Source organism: Eucyclogobius newberryi, unplaced genomic scaffold, assembly GCF_026437365.1.
Source record: "Eucyclogobius newberryi isolate DKJ021-1_F unplaced genomic scaffold, fEucNew1.0.hap1 SCAF_6, whole genome shotgun sequence".
NCBI classification, from domain to species: domain Eukaryota; kingdom Metazoa; phylum Chordata; class Actinopteri; order Gobiiformes; family Gobiidae; genus Eucyclogobius; species Eucyclogobius newberryi.
Window position 1 is genome coordinate 16,041,236 of NW_027316278.1, and position 18,371 is coordinate 16,059,606.

Sequence of the window (18,371 nt, forward strand, 5' to 3'; positions counted from 1 at the left end):
GTTTGAAGTGGATTTAGTGTTTGGAAAATGGCTGATGTTTGTGTAATTGCATTGGCAGTAATTTATCGGTGAGCTCATTAAAGTGGTGAACAAGAGGGGGTAAATTCTGCCACTACTTAAATGCACTCCTGACTGCGAGAGGGGGCGAGAGACGTGCTGATGGGTGCAGTTTGAGCCTGTAAAATGCAACTTGTGTGTTTTGGAAAGGGCCATTTGGGTGCGTGAGTTCTGCTCTCAGCACCCTTGATAGCTGTGAAGAGGTTTTATGAACGCAGGACTGTTAACGTGTTAGCTACTGACTGACAACTTGTGCAACACTGCCTGTGAAATGCATGTGCACGCATTTACCACCAGCGCTGGATTTGCTGGTCACTTTCATTGTATATTAGTGGTTTTAGTGTTTTTAATTGTTATTCTTTGCATGTAAAATTGCACATCTCCAGCCTGCTATAATATTTTAGGGCGGGTATCTAAATCCTTTTTGGTGTTACTGTACAAAAAGGCCCAGATGAAGGAGGTTAAAAGAAAGTACCACAAATATTTCAAATAAAAGTGGCAATAGCTTCAGACTTGACCTTTTTTGTGTAGTGTCCCAGAATGGACAGTCTCAAAAGAAATGCGCAGCAATAAAATATATGAGAAAAAGTCTACACTTGTCTAGCTATCTGCAACTGCGCTTGAGTTTAATATCATTGCCTGTGGTTATGTGAGTTTAAATGCTTTGTCACAGTAAGTCCAACATCTGGAGCTGCCTGTGTTTAATACTGACCCAATTACTCTGCATAATACTGCGACATGGGCCACAGGGCATGCTGATCCTGCCCATGACCTCTCTTCTTAGCACTCTCCTCAGGCCAAAGGTAAAACTTGGAGATTGTAGAAAACATATTCATAGACACACTTAAAGATGCTGTGCCAGATTCTCTTGTATATGGACAAAGGAATAGCATTGTTTCTTCTTCAACCTATAATCTAAGACCTACAACAAATATATATGATACTGTCATTTCACTTTTTACAGTTTGAGAATGGTGTTTCTCATGTAATAAAGTCAAATCTGTCAAGCCCCTGTGCAGATACTTAGCAATCTTTCCACATTTTATTATGTTACAGTCTTATTCCAAAATGGATTCAAATAATTATTTGCCTCAACATTCTGCAAACAATATCCCATAATGACCTGTCTTAAAAACATGTAAAACAGAACTAGTGCATTTTAAAGTGTTTGCAGTGGTTCGAAGTTATTGCTCGCTTACCTATTGCATTTCTAGCATCCTGATCATTCACAGCAAAGTGCGTTTCACAACTTCCAAAGGGGAACAAATGTTTTGCCATAACAGAAAGCTAACAAACATTAGCATGCTAACAGTGCACCTCCTTCTTCATGGAGTATAAGATGTTCTATAATTAGATGCAGACAGCACACAGTGGTCTCATTTTGACACTTAGAGCTGCTTTAAGTGCTTCTGGAAAGTATTTTCGCTCTTTGTCTTGAATAGCAAGTGTCATGTCTGGAGGAACGTCATGATGTGGGGATGATTTTCAGCAGCAAGAACTGAGAGACTAGTCAGTGTACAGAGACATCCATGATATAAACCTGCTCCAGAGGCTCTGGACCTCAGACTGGGGCAAAGGGACATCTTCCAACAAGCACACAGAAAAGACAACAAAGAAGTGGTTACAGCACTTTGTGAATGTCCTCGAATGGCCCAGCCAGAGCCCAGACTTGACCCCAACTGAACATCTCTGGAGAGATCTGAAAGGTGCTTCAACAAAGTACTGAGCAAAGGCTGTTTTCTTTTTTTATACACTTGCAAAGAATTCAAACAACCTTCTTTCACGTTGTCATTATGGGATATTGTTTGCAGAATGTTGAGGCAAATAATGATTTGAAACCATTTTGGAATAAGACTGTAACATAACAAAATGTGGAAAGATTGCACAGTATCTGCACTGGGGCTTGACAGATTTGACTTCATTACATGAAAAAAAAAAGCGGACAGCTCATTTAAGCCTGTACTACACACATTTATCACGTCAAAACTTAAACTTCAAACAAATATCAACACCATTTACAAACTGTAAAAACTGAAATGACTGTTAGTATCACATATATTTTTTGTAGGTCTTAGATTATAGGTTTAAGATGAAACAATGCTATTCCTCTGTCCATATACCAGACAAGAGAATCACAACAGAGCACATCATATTTATTTGCACCCTGCACCTCTTTTCCTCAGTGGTCAGTGAATGCTGCCCCCTGCTGTCTGTGGGCCACCGATGATAATGACAGCACAGATATGGAGTACTCAGTGTAGTGTGGGATATCCACTTGACTAGCTTTGAATGGACTTTTACTGTCGTGAAGCAATTTATGACAGCTCGTGAATGAGACAAAAATGGAGTGATGAGGAAGTGATGTCACATGTTTAAAGGGTGCAGGGTCAGCGGTGATGATAACTACAGTCATTAGTTATCCATTAGTACACGAGGTCTGCTCCAGCTGATGGCTTCTGTAATGACGCTGGGCCGCACAAAAGCGTTTAGTTTTGATTAGCCGCTTGTTGGCTTGGTGCATTTCATTAACTCCAAGATGAGATTATGTTGTCTGGGAATAGAGATGCTACACTCTGGAGGGAAAATGAGCACACGCTAAACTAACAGTGGTTCCCTCAAGGCATTTTGTGAACATGTGAAAATACATGTAAGACAACACTCGTCACCTGCTGTCCTCTATCTAACCCGTGGCCTTTTGATTAGAGCACTTCACTGATCCTCCTTGGCTTATAAGTGGACTTTCGAGACCCTGGATAAATGCAAACGACTTAAGGGAATGATAATGTCATAACACTCAGGTCCCCATATGAAAATAACAACATTCTTACATTTGTATGTGTGTGTGTGTAATCTTTACATGTTCTGTGTTGTATGTGTTGAGTCTAATGCCGCGGGTCGCTCTCTTTGTGCCTTCGCATAGTGTGTTGTTTGCAGAATCAGGAGACATGTTTGTCTTTCTTTGTCAGCCGCTCTGACTTTGTGGAGAGAGACAGGAGGCGCCACTTTTATTATTTTATACAGCGCATGAACTTAAATGGACTTTGGCACTTGTTTACAATCTGGTTGCTTAGTAACAGTTTTGGAATTACCTCTACCTTCATGTCATATCTTCTGGCCATGTCCAACCAGGATGTAACATTATACATTCACCAAAATTGCCATATTGGAGAAAAGAAATCTTAAATATAATCCCTTTGTTTTACTAAAAAGTGCAGTCTAATGTGTCATATGGACTTTAAACTATTTTGAAGTTAAAAACTTGTGGTAATGTGAATAAAAGTGAATTAAGAATGTCATGGTTTTCGTCGTGGCATGAAATCATGAATAATTGTATAATTGTGATGTTTCTTCATATAATAATTGTAACTTTTATATGGTGTCATCCTTACCACTGTAAACTGTAACTCTCGATAGTTGGAACCATCGGCGTGATCCATCAGCACAGATCTTTGTTGTGATTATTATTATTATTGGATTAGGGTTTAGACCAATATTGTGATATAAGATGTCCAAAATATAACATGATTAGTGTATTATAGATTATAACTGTACAGCAGACAAGGGCCTAATATATTGCCTTTAATAATACCACTGTAGGCACAATATTAAAAGTGCTGTGGTGAAAATATATCACATATTCAGAAACAAACAGCCATGACATTCTGCTCATTGCCACAGTACAGACTCTAATTGATACTATTTCTAATATCGGGAGAAAAAAAGAACAAAAAGCCTTAAAAATAGGATAGCCTTTGTTGGCTTTTTTGTTGTAGCTTTATTTACATGTGCAAATCTTTTCAGCCCTGTTGCTGGTAAATCCAAACGTCTGTCTGTAATGATTTGATGCATCCAAATCACGCTAATGTAAATAGCATACTCTCCATAACAATGACTTGGCCAGTCGCAGTTCTCCATTTGGCATGTTGCGTATTCCATTGAGCGACGCCAGGAACTCGATGCAGTACAATTATAAGAGTGGGAGTTTGAATATTTTAACTGGCTATTGGTAACGTGATCCTCTTAAAGGGTTTTGTTTCACACAACCAAGAGGCCCAGTGTTTCATTATAATTGTATAATTAGTAGGACTCATTCAACCTGTTAGAGGTAAAGAATAAATTGTTAAATCAAGGTCAATCAGATGCTTACTAAACAATGGTGGTTCATTCAGGACATGCAGATATCTGGGTATTTTTCATGTGAGGAGGAACATACAGCAAATTTAAAAAAAAGACTTCTCCGTGGGGCATTTCCTGTCTATCGAAAACAAAACACTCATGTGCATCTCTGCCCCTTTTAAGTGTTTGTCTTCCAGGTGAAGAGCTTTGAAGTACATGTGTCATATTAAAAGGACAGGAGTATTCAGCCCTATTTGGTGGTTGATCATTGTCAGAGCAGCTGAGATCAAAAACCCATATCAAGCCCTCAAGATGTGCCTAACAAAGCTGAAGTGTGGTGCGATCAAACGCCCTCGCATCCCCATGAAAGATCAACAGCGTGCACAGAGTCGTAGGCATCGTTATTGATACAGACGTGTATATATAATGTGTGCTCGCTCTTCATGAACTAGAAGATAGAATATTATGGCTTATGTGAGACGAAACATCACGATCTTACATTTATTCTTAATTACTGACACTGTGACAAACAAAAGTGACATCCTTAATTTACTTTCATTCATAATGTGTTTTAGATTAGATTAGACCGTTTACTTCTGCCGCTATTAGCAGTGCATGTGAATGTTGTTTTGAAGTTCTGAAACAAGCTTATTTAAATGAAAATAAAACAAGCATGGTTATATTTCTGCACTTGTGTTAGTCATTTTACTGTTTTTTAAAACTACGTTGTAGCACATTTTGTTGGACTCCTAAAATATCTTGGGATAATTGTTTTTGGGCTCCTCTTTGCTGCAATGCAAGCCCATTCTCAGAGGAATCGGTTCTCCTAATACATTTTAGAAAGTTTGAATGGTGAGAGAGCTTAGCATTACAGTAACATAACTTTCTGAAACAGCTCAATTTGAACGTGGGTTATTGAAGCAAAGCATAAAAGTGAAGTGAGATTCTCAGAGTTATGTGAAGAATCTGTTTTAAGGCATGTTTTATAGGTAGTAGAAAAAGCTTCAGTTGTAGTCATCTGGAATCAGTTTGAAAAAATAGACGTTTCGACTCTCATCCAAGAGTCATTGTCAATAACAGAATTTAGGTCGAGAACTCCGATATTAATACTGTTCTGTGGTAAGACCCGCCCATTGGGAGGAGCCTTCCTGAAGTAGAAAGAGTTGTTTGTTTCAACAGAAACTCCCCCTTGTATCTACCGAGCTAGCCTATTCAGAATCTTAATGGGCTATTAGAAACCTCTTTGTCTTTGTGAGACCCTGGCTCAACCACCCTGAGTACCTGATTAGCATCTGAATGTCCTTTACCTTTCCAGGGGTTCAGAATCCCATTATAAATAACAGGAAGATGAAACCTAAGCCCTCCATTTCTGTTTAAAGAAGGTCTTTCTTTTTTAACAAAAATAGCTTCCTTGACTCCTCTTTCAAACCATCTTTTCTCCCTGCTTAAAACCTTCACCTCACCGTCTTCAAACGAGTGATTAGAGGCTTCAAGATGGAGATGCACGGCGCTCTGAGGTCCTGAACTAGTATTTCTTCTGTGCTGATAAAGCCTCTTGTGTAGAGGCTGTTTCGTCTCACCTATGTAACGTTCTTTACAGCTTTCTTCACTGCATTGGATCGAATAAACTACATTGCTCTGTTTTTGAGTCGGCAATTTGTCCTTTGGGTGAACCAGTTTTTGTCTTAAAGTGTTGCCTGGTTTAAAATAAACAGGGACTTCGTGTTGTCTAAAAATTCTCTGCAGTTTTTCCGACAGGCCAGACACATAAGGGATAGAAACACCCTTCCTTCTCTGTTCAGTTTCCCTTTTGTCCTGCTTCTTGGTTCTCTTCACTCTGTTGAGAGCCCAAGCGGGGTAACCACAGGCTGAGAGGGCATTACGGACATGTTTTTCCTCTTTCTTCTTGCCCTCTGAGCTGGTGGGCACACCTTGAGCTCTGTGTTGTAAGGTTCTGATCACCCCCAGCTTGTGCTGTAGTGGGTGGTTGGAACCAAAGAGCAGATACTGGTCCGTGTGTGTAGGTTTCCTATATACTTCTATTTGGAGTTTCCCGTCCTCTCCTCTGATCGTGGAACAATCAAGAAAGGCCAAGCGATTCTCCTTAGCGTCTTCTCTTGTAAACCTAATATGTGGGTCCACCGCATTGATGTGATCAGAGAAGGTTTCCAGCTCTTGTTTCTTGATTGTTACAAAAGTATCATCGACATAGCGGAGCCACAGTTTTGGAGCTATGCCTGAGAATGAGGACAGTGCCTTCTTCTCAAAGTGCTCCATGTACAGGTTGGCCACTATGGGAGAGACGGGCGAGCCCATGGCACAGCCATGAATCTGTCTGTAAAATTGTCCCCGGAATTGAAAGTAAGTGGTGTTCAGACAGATGTCCAACAGTTTACATATGTGTTCAGGTGTCAGTTTGGTCCTTTCCTGTAGGGTGGTGTCTTCCTGCAGTCTGATCCTCACTGCTGCTACTGCATCAGAGGTCGGGATGCAGGTGAACAGGGACACAACATCATGTGAAACCATGAGGTCATCTGGGTCCAGTTGGAGATGTTTCACTTTATCCACAAAGTTGTGCGTGTTTTCCACATGATGTTCCGAATTCCCCACAAGCGGAGCAATATAGTTGTTAAATGCTTGGCCACATTGTAGGTGATGGAATCTGTGCTGCACACTATGGGTCTGAGTGGAACCTCCTTTTTGTGTATTTTTGGAAGGCCATAAATGCAAGGCATGGCTTCACCAGGATACAGTCTGTAATACAGAGGCCGGTCTATCGCTTCCTCTTTTTCCAGCCTTTGTAAACAGTCTATCACTTTCTTCTTGTAGCCACTGGTCGGATCTCTTTTCAAGCGTTCGTATGTGGTCGTGTCCTCGAGGAGGGTGTGGACTTTAGCTTCGTAATCAGCTGCGTTGAGAATCACAGTGCAACGTCCCTTGTCTGCTGGGAGGATGTTGATGCTATGATCTTTTTCCAGTGCTGAAAGTGCTTTCCTCTCTTCAGCTGTGATATTTGAAGGCGGTGGTTTGGCACTCTTCAGAGTCGCTGTGACACGTAACCTCAGGTCTGTAGCCTCCGATTCAGTCATTTTGTTGTTCCTAATTGCAGTTTCAGTGGCTGTGATGTAGTCCTCTGTAGGGATGTGTTTAGAGGTGACAGAAAAGTTGAGCCCTTTAGAGAGCACCTCCTTTTCTGCCTGTGTCAGAACACGATCTGATAGGTTCTTAATCCAATTGTTTTTGCTGGTCGCTAATTTGTCTGTCTCAGTCCTAATGTCTAGCTCGACCTCACCTGCATTCTTTTTGTTCAAAAGAATGTTGAACTTCTTGATTTGGCATTCTTTGCTCTTCCTGTGCTGTGCTTCTTGTGCTGTCTGTGTAAAATCCAGCACTCTTTTGAAAGCTTCTTCAGGGAGTATGCTGGTTAATTTCTCCTGTAAAGTTCCTGTTCTGCCTTTCAATTTATCAATTCTGACGTTGTTTTCCTGGATCCTTTCACTGAGCATCTGCATAAGGCTCCTTCTCCAAATCTTCTCTGCTCTGTGTCCTCTGACCGGTGATTTGATCTGCAGGCTCTTCGGGATCATGTTGTTCTGTCTGCATCTAAGATTGAACCTCAAGTGATTCCTGTTGTCTGCTAGTTTCCTGGCTACAGATTCGAGTTCCCGAACTAAATCCAAGGTTTTTGGCCCAAAATTCTTGGAAATATGTCGGTGTAATCCCTCATTCGTCCAGGCGTGTTCCATAGTAGAAAAAGCTTCAGTTGTAGTCATCTGGACTCAGTTTGAAAAAATAGACGTTTCGACTCTCATCCAAGAGTCATTGTCAATAACAGAATTTAGGTCGAGAACTCCGATATTAATACTGTTCTGTGGTAAGACCCACCCATTGGGCGGAGCCTTCCTTTAGAGGCTTTATCAGCACAGAAGAAATACTAGTTCAGGACCTCAGAGCGCCGTGCATCTCCATCTTGAAGCCTCTAATCACTCGTTTGAAGACGGTGAGGTGAAGGTTTTAAGCAGGGAGAAAAGATGGTTTGAAAGAGGAGTCAAGGAAGCTATTTTTGTTAAAAAAGAAAGACCTTCTTTAAACAGAAATGGAGGGCTTAGGTTTCATCTTCCTGTTATTTATAATGGGATTCTGAACCCCTGGAAAGGTAAAGGACATTCAGATGCTAATCAGGTACTCAGGGTGGTTGAGCCAGGGTCTCACAAAGACAAAGAGGTTTCTAATAGCCCATTAAGATTCTGAATAGGCTAGCTCGGTAGATACAAGGGGGAGTTTCTGTTGAAACAAACAACTCTTTCTACTTCAGGAAGGCTCCTCCCAATGGGCGGGTCTTACCACAGAACAGTATTAATATCGGAGTTCTCGACCTAAATTCTGTTATTGACAATGACTCTTGGATGAGAGTCGAAACGTCTATTTTTTCAAACTGAGTCCAGATGACTACAACTGAAGCTTTTTCTACTATGGAACACGCCTGGACGAATGAGGGATTACACCGACATGTTTTATAGGTGTTTCTCTGGAGAGCTACAAAGCAATGACAGCTGAGGTGCCATAAATCAAAGTATGGTTTATTATCTGTAAGGAAGTGATAGCACTGTGAGCGATGCTGGCCTCCTCCTGATATTATCTCCAAACTTTCTCTGAATCTTGTGCACATGCACAAGCACACATTGTCCAGCTCCCTTCCTCTGTGTACACGGTGCTTCTTGCATTTCCACTCACATTTTACACAAGTTACACTCTCAGTGGCTGCTGTTCTTTAAAGTTCAATCAAATATAAACTTTTGAATCTTGACAATAGAATGTGGAGCAGTGTTGGCTGCACTGATGCTTACTAGAAGGTGTAGGTTTGCAACTAACTGCCAATTGATTATGCTTTTAATAATCAATTTAGACTTGGAATAAGATATGTGTATAAAATGTGATCCAGATTAAGTTCAAGGCAGTGTAATCCTTTTTGTGTTCCAGTGTAGAAAGAGATTCCGTTGTAGTCATATGGACACGGTTTTGACGTTCATCCATACTTTTCATTCAGTCTTTTCATCTCAATCTTTTATATCTAATATGTCTTATAATAGATAATAGCTTAACAAAAGGTTTCCATGGAAACTGCCCCGTTGCTTGTTCACATCTTTTTCTGCTTTTCAAGTCTACTTTGTTTGACTGTGACGTTTTGGCCTCTGAATATAGTTGTGAGTAATGGGCTGAGTGATTTTTCTTTGATTGCAGAGCAGCTAATCAGAGCCCTGGAAAATCACTTTCTGAAGAGGGTGGCTCTGACTCCAGAGATTGGCACCCTGATGTGGCCATAGGTTCACTCACAAAAGCCTTGACCTCTGAACATAAGGCCCATAAATGTACGTAGTTCAGTGTGATTCACCATTCATATGTTGATCCTGAAAGTAGCTGAAAACCTTTCGTTCCTGTCTCCATTCTGATTATCACAGAGTTTATCCTTGGTCCTTTGTTTAGGGCCAAGGATAAGTTGACCTTTTCTCGTCCGTGGTGTCACAGGGGTGGAATATTGTGAGTATTTATCTCCTAAATGACCACAATCAGTAATCTGTTGATGGGACAACAAGCCTGATCTTTGTAGTATTGAAATATATATTTTGTAGTGGATTGGTGGCCCTTATGGTTGGCCTTTTGACACTTTTCTGCATTTGGGGGCTGGAGTCGGGCATGTCGCTTCCCTGAACAAAGCCCAGTGCTGTGACAAGTTTGATGAGTCTCACAAACACCATTGAAAATGTGTAATATTTATTTTCCTCAGGTTGAAGTTCAGGCTCTGTTTTTCCCTTGTGAACAGGAAAGTCAGACTCTGGGTCAAAGAAAGATTCACTGTCTTGGATTTTGGGTTCAGATTTGCCTGCATGAAATATAAGAGTCTGGTCTTTGTGGTTTTAAATATAGATGAAACTAAGTGTTGTATCATTCATTTGGGTTGCATTCTAAAAGTTATGTATGCACTTCATTGTGGGTTTCTCTTTTGTCATGCAGCATTTTGCTACATTTCGAGGTGTCTTATTTAATCCACTTCATTCATTCTTAACCCTGCTGCATATATCATATAATTAAATCCTCACTCTTGCGTTGCAGTGGTTTAGAATGATTAAACATAATTTGTGGTTTTATTGACAGTGTTATTGTTATTGACTGTACACTTACTATTAAATCAAAGTTTTCTTATGAGATCCACATACCAGCAAAACATCCTCTTTGACAGAAGAAAGTTTTCCATTTTGTTTGGAGACATTTCTTATTCAAATCTTTACCTTCGTCTGACTCTTGAGAAGTTCATCCAAGCATTTCCTCTTCCCCTAAACCTGCACGTTGAGGTCTGGTGAGCATCTGCCAAACTGCCTTTGGAAGAAGTCGTCAACGTACCAAGAACACAGAGTGCATTAAACACTCACAAATGCCAAGCTAAAATTCCTCTGGCTCAGCAATGACATTGTGAGATTGTGCTCTTCTTCCAGCGTGAACGATTGTGCCCACTACATCTGTATCTGAGCGAGGAGGCAGGCATCCATGTGTGCCCACTGCAGTTCTGTATGTATCTGACCTGTTTTGGCTCATGGGAGAATGACTGTGCTTGTCTGGGCTGTGCATTTCTGACTGGTTCCAAGTGAAGGAGCAGACGAACAACAGCCTTTCAGGGGGCCGTTTTCAAGCCCCACTGACCTCACACCTTTTTTTTTTCTTTTTTTTTTACAATTATGCAGTCAAGGCTAGTTCAGAATGCATCACTTTGACTGGTACAGGACAGTATTGGTCAACAAGAATATATAGCAAAAATAATTTGCCAGTGGCCCAGACTGGTTCGCTCTATACGGGCTGTTCTACAGAAGATCTCTCCTTTCTGCTGGCTTGGTAAAACAATAATACTTTAAAAATAAAAACAACTACCTCTTAGCCAAGACTAAACAAGGAAATTATTTAAATCATGATTAAGTTCTATTGAATTACATGTGTCATTTTTACATTACTATAATAATTGCTCATATTATTTTTAGAATTCCTTTTGTAGCAGGGCAGTATATGTTGTTTTGCTAGTAGTTTAATCAATGTGCAATACCTGTAGGATAGTAATAATTTAGTGTTTGCGTCTTCATCTTCCATTGCGTTTCCCCTCAGCATCACCGTTACCACTGAGATCTGTACAGCTTGTTCAATGCTTTACTTTATATCTTACATCTTTACATATTCTAGAGAGCCACAGGGCCCAAGGTATTCACTTGTTCTGGTGTTATTGCAAATCCACAGGGGTATCCAGGAATTCTCGAGCTTTAAGTTGACAAATCTAAAAAAAGAAGAAGAAGAAGAGAGGACTTGGAAATGTCAGTGGAGTTGTGATCCTTTATTCCTCAAAGGTTCCTCCCCTGTGTCCATGTCCCTTATTCTCCACACGGCAGAGCAGCGGACACACCATCCTATCACATTCAGTCAGATTAAACTAGCGCTGTCACAAAGGCAATGCCACTTTGATAATAGCCCTATAGAAGTTATTTTTTCAATTACACCAACGTTCTCCTGAGAAATCCTCAAATAACTTTGTTGTCTGCTTTAATGTTTATTCCTTGTGACAGTTAAATCTGTCTTTCTCTACATGCAGGCCAAATTCAATAGACCACAATAAACATCAGTAGAAGATGGAACTGAAAGGCTGATTGTATTGACCTCTGTTTATGTTTTAAAGCAACAGAACACATAATACTACACATAATTGCTAGGGTTGAAACTAACAATTATTTTGCTAATATGGTCAATTATTCTCTTGATTACTTGCAGATAGAATCGTTTTTACACTTTTCCTGTTCCCGACAAATTATCATTTGATTATTCAGTTGACAATTATTTACTTTATTGATTAGTTAGTGATTGATCGATGAACTTGTGTCACCCATAATAGATACTGTTAATTTTATTCATAACATTTTAGTAGTAGAACCAGTCTTTTAATGCATAGGGGTCGAATACCGCTCTCGACATAAACATCCTTGGTTGAGCGAGTGGTACGATCGCAGCTTCCTCAGGTGAATATTGTAAGTTCATTTTTGAATTGATTGCAGGACCGGAGCTCGGATCAGGAGCACACTAATGATCCGACGCAGTGTACAACTCTGCCACATGTGATCCTAGAACGAATAATACCTCCATCTACTGCTTGTTCCCTTTCGGGGTCGCAGGTGACTGGAGCCTATCCAAGCCCCCGGAAGCCAAGATGGCCGCCATTGAAACCTATGGAGCTGCTCATTGGCGCATGGTTCCAAAAAAGTTTTTTAGTTCCGCATTACTTCCTGAACAGTGGTATATCTCCTCCCACTTTTGTGACGTCATCGCCGTGAGGCTTTGGCGTCGGGAGCGCGCACGTCACAGCAGCTGAACGACTGAGAACAGTCAACACGGACTTTTGGAATAATTCGGCTTGAAATAGTCTGTTTACGTAACGTATAATGATGAATTGTTATATCCATCTATAAATATACATGTATCATGTTGTAAAGCTCTGATATTTAAGAGAATTTTAAAGAAGTGTTAAGATAAAAAGTCTGGTTTAATGACAATGAATTACATTTAGAGGTGGAATAACGTCCTCATCATTTTCTGTAGTTTTTGGTTTGGGTATTTATTTTGTTAACTTTTCAGTTATTTATTTACATAATATAATTTGGCCAATATGCATTTTTTTTAATCAGATGAGAAGAAATATAAAATATAATCATCGATTCTGTTACATAATTGAGTTAAGCAGTATTTAATTATATTCAGTTTCCTTTTGTGTCTTTTTTATCATGTCAATCTTTAATAAATACAAAACACATTTGTTTATTAATGTATTTAATACGAATAATGAACATGAATGAACTTGTTCAATAAATGTAAATCTGATTATAACTACAAATGATAAATTGATTTTAGCCAGTTTTAGTTGAGTTTTAAAGCTACAGTGAGTTTTAAAGCTACAATGTGGGAGTCCCTTATTAAGGAGTTTTGGAGTCTGTACTGTTTATTATTATCATCATTAATAGAATCAGAAAATGTATTGCCATTGTCAAAGAACAGAATCCACAAACAGTGGAACTTGCTTTGGTGATTCAGTGCAACATAAAAATATTAACAATGATAAAACAACCTGTATAAGTCAAATAGAACAAACTGAATAAGATAAGATATTCCTTTATTGTCCACACATGAGGAAATTTTGTTGTTGCAACACAGTAGATACAGAGGAAAAGGACAGATCACTTATAGGAAGTTTAAAAAACACTCTTAATAGAAGAACTCTTATAAACAAAAACTCCTATAGACAGAACCTCTCATACCTTAATAAGGAATGGAGGGGGAAAATAAAGATAAAGATAAAATAAAAACAGCGTAGGACAAAATAATACTAATAATAATGGTAAAATAAACACTCTTTTTACATCAGTTATATGCACATGAATGTGACATTATTGCGTTAAATACTGAATATCTCAGTATTTAACAAGACTTTGTTTCCATGGCTACGCAGTCTTCTGTACTTCAGTAACTGCACCGTTCAGCTCCATCGTATGACTGAGGGACAAACAGAACATGTCACAGCTTTAGATTTATACAAGTCATAGAACATACACTTCATATGTATTAGATTTATACAAGTCATAGAACACACACTTCATATGTTTAGATTATACAAGTCATATAACATACACTTCATATGTTTAGATTATACAAGTCATATAACATACACTTCATATGTTTAGATTATACAAGTCATATAACATACACTTCATATGTATTAGATTTATACAAGTCATAGAACATACACTTCATATGTATTAGATTATAAAAGTCATATAACATACACTTCATATGTATTAGATTAATAAAAGTCATATAACATACACTTCATATGTTTAGATTTATAAAAGTCATATAACATACACTTCATATGTTTAGATTTATACAAGTCATAGAACATACACTTCATATGTTTAGATTATAAAAGTCATATAACATACACTTCATATGTATTAGATTTATTAAAAGTCATATAACATACACTTCATATGTATTAGATTAATAAAAGTCATATAACATACACTTCATATGTTTAGATTATACAAGTCATATAACATACACTTCATATGTTTGTCCTGAAGCTGCTTCACAGACACATGTGACACAGCAGTGGCTCTTTTGAAGAACAATTATCATTTAGTTTTTTTGGTCATAACAAAACAGACATTTTATAAATTCAAAATACTGATTCTACACTGTTTACTTTTAGTCGAGGCACAAGTTATTATTAAAATACCTTTTGCTTTGGAGTCGTCAGGAGTTTACTTGAGATGACTCTGTGTCTGCAGTGATTAGGTCTGCAGTGACCTGTAGTGACCTGCAGTGACCTGTAGAGCTCTGGACAGCACAGACAGACTAAACTCACTGGTCAGCACTCTGAAGATGAGAAAGATACTCATTAGAACATTGATATATTCTGCACATTTAACAGAGAAAAGCTGGAATATGTTATTGACAGATTTACATTTCGCTCTGTAACACAAAAGTTCCTCTTTTCACATTAATTTTTAAAGCTAGAACCAAAAGTCATTTACTTATGCATAAGTTTAAACCTTAGAAGTTAGAACATAACTGACATGTTTGCTAAATCTCTACATATTCCATGGAAGTAAATCCATGACATTCCTATACAAAACAAGCGTGTGCTTTGCTGTTTAAACACAGCACACGTCATTATTAAATGGGTAATAAAACCTCAAATGTGGTCTCAGCCCCTGTATGTACAGGACTGTCACTTTTAAACACCTTTACATTTATATATGTAAGATATGACCCATTATAGCAGGTTATATTTGAATTATTGGTTGTTTTTTATAGCACATAATACAAACATCACTTTATTTCCCTTCTTTCTCTAGTTTTCCTTGATCTGTGCTTAACCTTTTGTCTCTTAGAACATTTAGTAAGAGAAATAATTAGTTATTTATTTGCAGAAGCACGAGCCATCATGACGTGTTGTTGCATCTTTGTGTAGCTAAACTTTAGCTTACGTTAGCTCGTGTTAGCTTGTGTTAACTCGTGTTAACTGTGTAATCGTTGATTTACACTTCACATGGAACAATGTGTGAAACGTGAGGAATGACATACAAACACAACTTACGTGTATCGTGGTCTCGTCTGGTCACATTCTTCTGTTTGTGTTTAGTTTCCGTCACATGTTCTCCTGAGGCTCGTTCATGAGGGTCACGTGCGCGCTCGGTGCGCGTACACCGTTCACCGGAAGGTTAAAAATGTATTTTTTAAGTATTTTAGAAACAGTTGAAGAGTGAAATTCCTTCTATTTTATTTTTAGACAAAAAACAATTTAGCATGTTTGGTAATTTTAGAGGCCGAACTCTTGAAATGGTCCGACCATGAGGCTGCATTCTGCGAAGTGGCCACTACTCAATTTGGAGCCAGAGGCAGAGGGGGCGTACCCTATCCAGATATTATAATAGATCCATGAGCCTATCCCAGTGACTTCGGGCCTTAGGCGGGGTACACCCTGGACAGTGGCCAACTTGTTGCAGGGCTGACACAGAGACATGACAGACAGTTCACTCTCACATTCATTCATTCACTAGGGCCAATCTTTACCTAACACATGCATGTCTTTGGATGGTGGGAGGAAGCCGGAGAACCCGGAGAGAACCCACGGTAACACAGATCATGTGATGTTGGTCTGGTCCGGGAATCGAACCCATGATCTCCTTCTTGGGAGGCAAGAGCGCTAACCGCCTTTGCCACCGTGCACCCTCCAATCATGTTTGATTAAATGATTAAATATGTTTCTGCAGGTGGGGGCCGTTTAATAACAAGCTCACAAAGCACTAAGATTGCTATATTGTTTTTTGGTGAATATTGTGTTTCATGATGGTTGCATCAACATAATTGGCATTAGCTTTGTGTTTTTATTGAGAATAATGTATTTTTCTGGTGCGCCTGACCAGCCTCTGCATCCATCCTATAAGATTAATGGGTCCACGCTCCTCTCAGCCTGAGCACATCGGCGCCTGCTGCATCCCACTCACTGGTCTAATCTGCCCACTTCTCCCTGTTGCCTCTAGCGCCTCCCGCTTGTGAGACTGACCCCTGATCTAGTCAAATAGCAGCTAGTTACACATAATTATGAGGTCAGGGTCAGCCTCACACATCTGCACGTCTTTGTTACTAATTCAATTAGAGGCTGAGCTGAAGCAGTGGTGAACACTGTCCCCAGTGAGCCACGTGATTACACGAGGAAATGGATACTAGAGACATGTCGCTTTAAAGCCACCGGCATCAACACTTAAGATAAGACATTTAACAAACGGTCAGTATATGATCCAAGTACAAATGACATTTTTGATTGGATTCAAATTAGATGCTTTGGATTCATACAGAACCTTTCAAGATACTTAAGTGCTTTACACTGCATTATTTAACCAACCTAGCCACAGCTGCCCTGGGGTTGACTTGACATAAGCAAGGATGCCAATCTGCGCCACTGGTCAATGCGACCAACACAATCACTCACACACCACATTATACATGATTTACTGGACACTGCATCATAACCTCCTCCTAGCTGTTGTCTACACTTTACCTAAGACATCAAGTACTTTAAAGTACATAATGTGCACTGTACAGTATTTGTATTTATAATGAGCACAATTTCTCAACCCTCTGGCCGTATATTGTTTCAAGCCTGTGCATAAATATAGCTGCAGATTCCTGTATGAGAACGTGCCTCTTTTCTCTACGCAGCTATCATTGTTGTCAAATCCAATATGACTGCCATTCAAACAACAAATGCATGTTATTTTGTTGTTTGTCATTCGACATCAACCTATTGTCACTATTTCCACCTATTTATATCAATATTGTTTATAACTCACGACCCAGTATAAATTTAGCAATGCAAAAAGGATATTTTTTTCAAACCTCTGTACTGTATTTTCAACTATTTCACCGAGAATATTTAGAAAAAAAGTTTGTTTATAGTGTATAACCTAATTTTAGATTTTAGATCAATTTATTTAAAAGGATATATTATATATATATATGATCCTATTGGCTATTTTCCATTGGTAGTCAATGGCTGGTCAAGACAAGAAGAAAACGTATAACACTGTAAACACATTCAATACAAAGGACAACAATATGCTGTAGTGAAAGAACATTTCAGAATGAGTGATTACAGACCTGGTTCCTCTTCAGCCAAAGTCTGAGGTTTGTCTTAAATGCGTTTGATATCAGACGGTCTCAGAGAGCAGCTGGGATGAGGTTCCTCTGCACAGTTGCCGTGAGAAGAAGCTCAGGTTACTCAATTGTTCCAGATCTGAGGTGAATAAACTCATTAAGCGGTGGCAGAGAAAGACAAGTCAAACTACTGGTAATTGAGATGTTACTTAAACAATTATATTTCAGAAGATGCAACGATGGCATGTATAGGGTTTTTCACCAATATTTTTAAAGCTCTTGTAGCGATTCAGTTGGATTTAATGAAGCTGGTTTGTCATTGATCAATGTGTAATGCAATACTCATAATATCATAGTGTGGCTTTACTATTGGGTCTTTTGAAAATACCATATAGGCAGAATCATAGCTACTGTCTTGTTCAGAGAGTTCTACACCAGACTGGTCTTTGTAAAAAGTGTAGCATCGTCTGCATTCAGCTGAATATGAATTTGTGGGCAAACATCTGGCAATTCATTTTAATAAAATAGGCCAAAGTATAGAGCCAATTGACACCCTAAATATGGAGGTATACCACTAATTGACACACAATGGGTTCGGTCTGATAAGTAAGATTTCATCCAAGAAATTGCTTGTGCTGAAACATTAAATTAGCCTAAACAGATTATGTTGTTAATATCATAATATTCAGTGATCATATCGAAAGTTTGTCTTAAGTCCAGAAAAACAGCACCCAAAAGAGGACAATTATCCAAATAGTGTTTTACTTTATCCAGAAAAAATATTTATTGCATTTCCGTTGAGGCACAGAAACCAAACTGCATAGGGTGCAGTGGTGTCAACTACTTAGTATTTTTCAAGATTTGTTATTGATGATTAGTAGTTTTTTACATCTTCCTTCCCAGACTTAAAGACAGCGGTAATTGTGGCAACGTTCCACAAGGTGAGAATGGTGGAATAC

General features: G+C 38.9%; 1 protein-coding gene and 1 long non-coding RNA gene across 2 annotated transcripts in view; one reads left to right on the forward strand and one right to left on the reverse strand.

Moving 5' to 3' along the window:
* Positions 1-18,371, forward strand: part of LOC140346790 (transmembrane protein 132C) — a 132,638-nt gene that overhangs the window by 76,537 nt on the left and 37,730 nt on the right. The window lies entirely within an intron of this gene.
* On the reverse strand, positions 13,370-15,444 carry LOC140346791 (uncharacterized). Its single transcript, XR_011924335.1, has 3 exons — positions 15,353-15,444; positions 14,489-14,628; positions 13,370-13,746 (listed from the first exon to the last, which is right to left on the reverse strand). It is a non-coding gene; the product is annotated as an uncharacterized lncRNA (long non-coding RNA).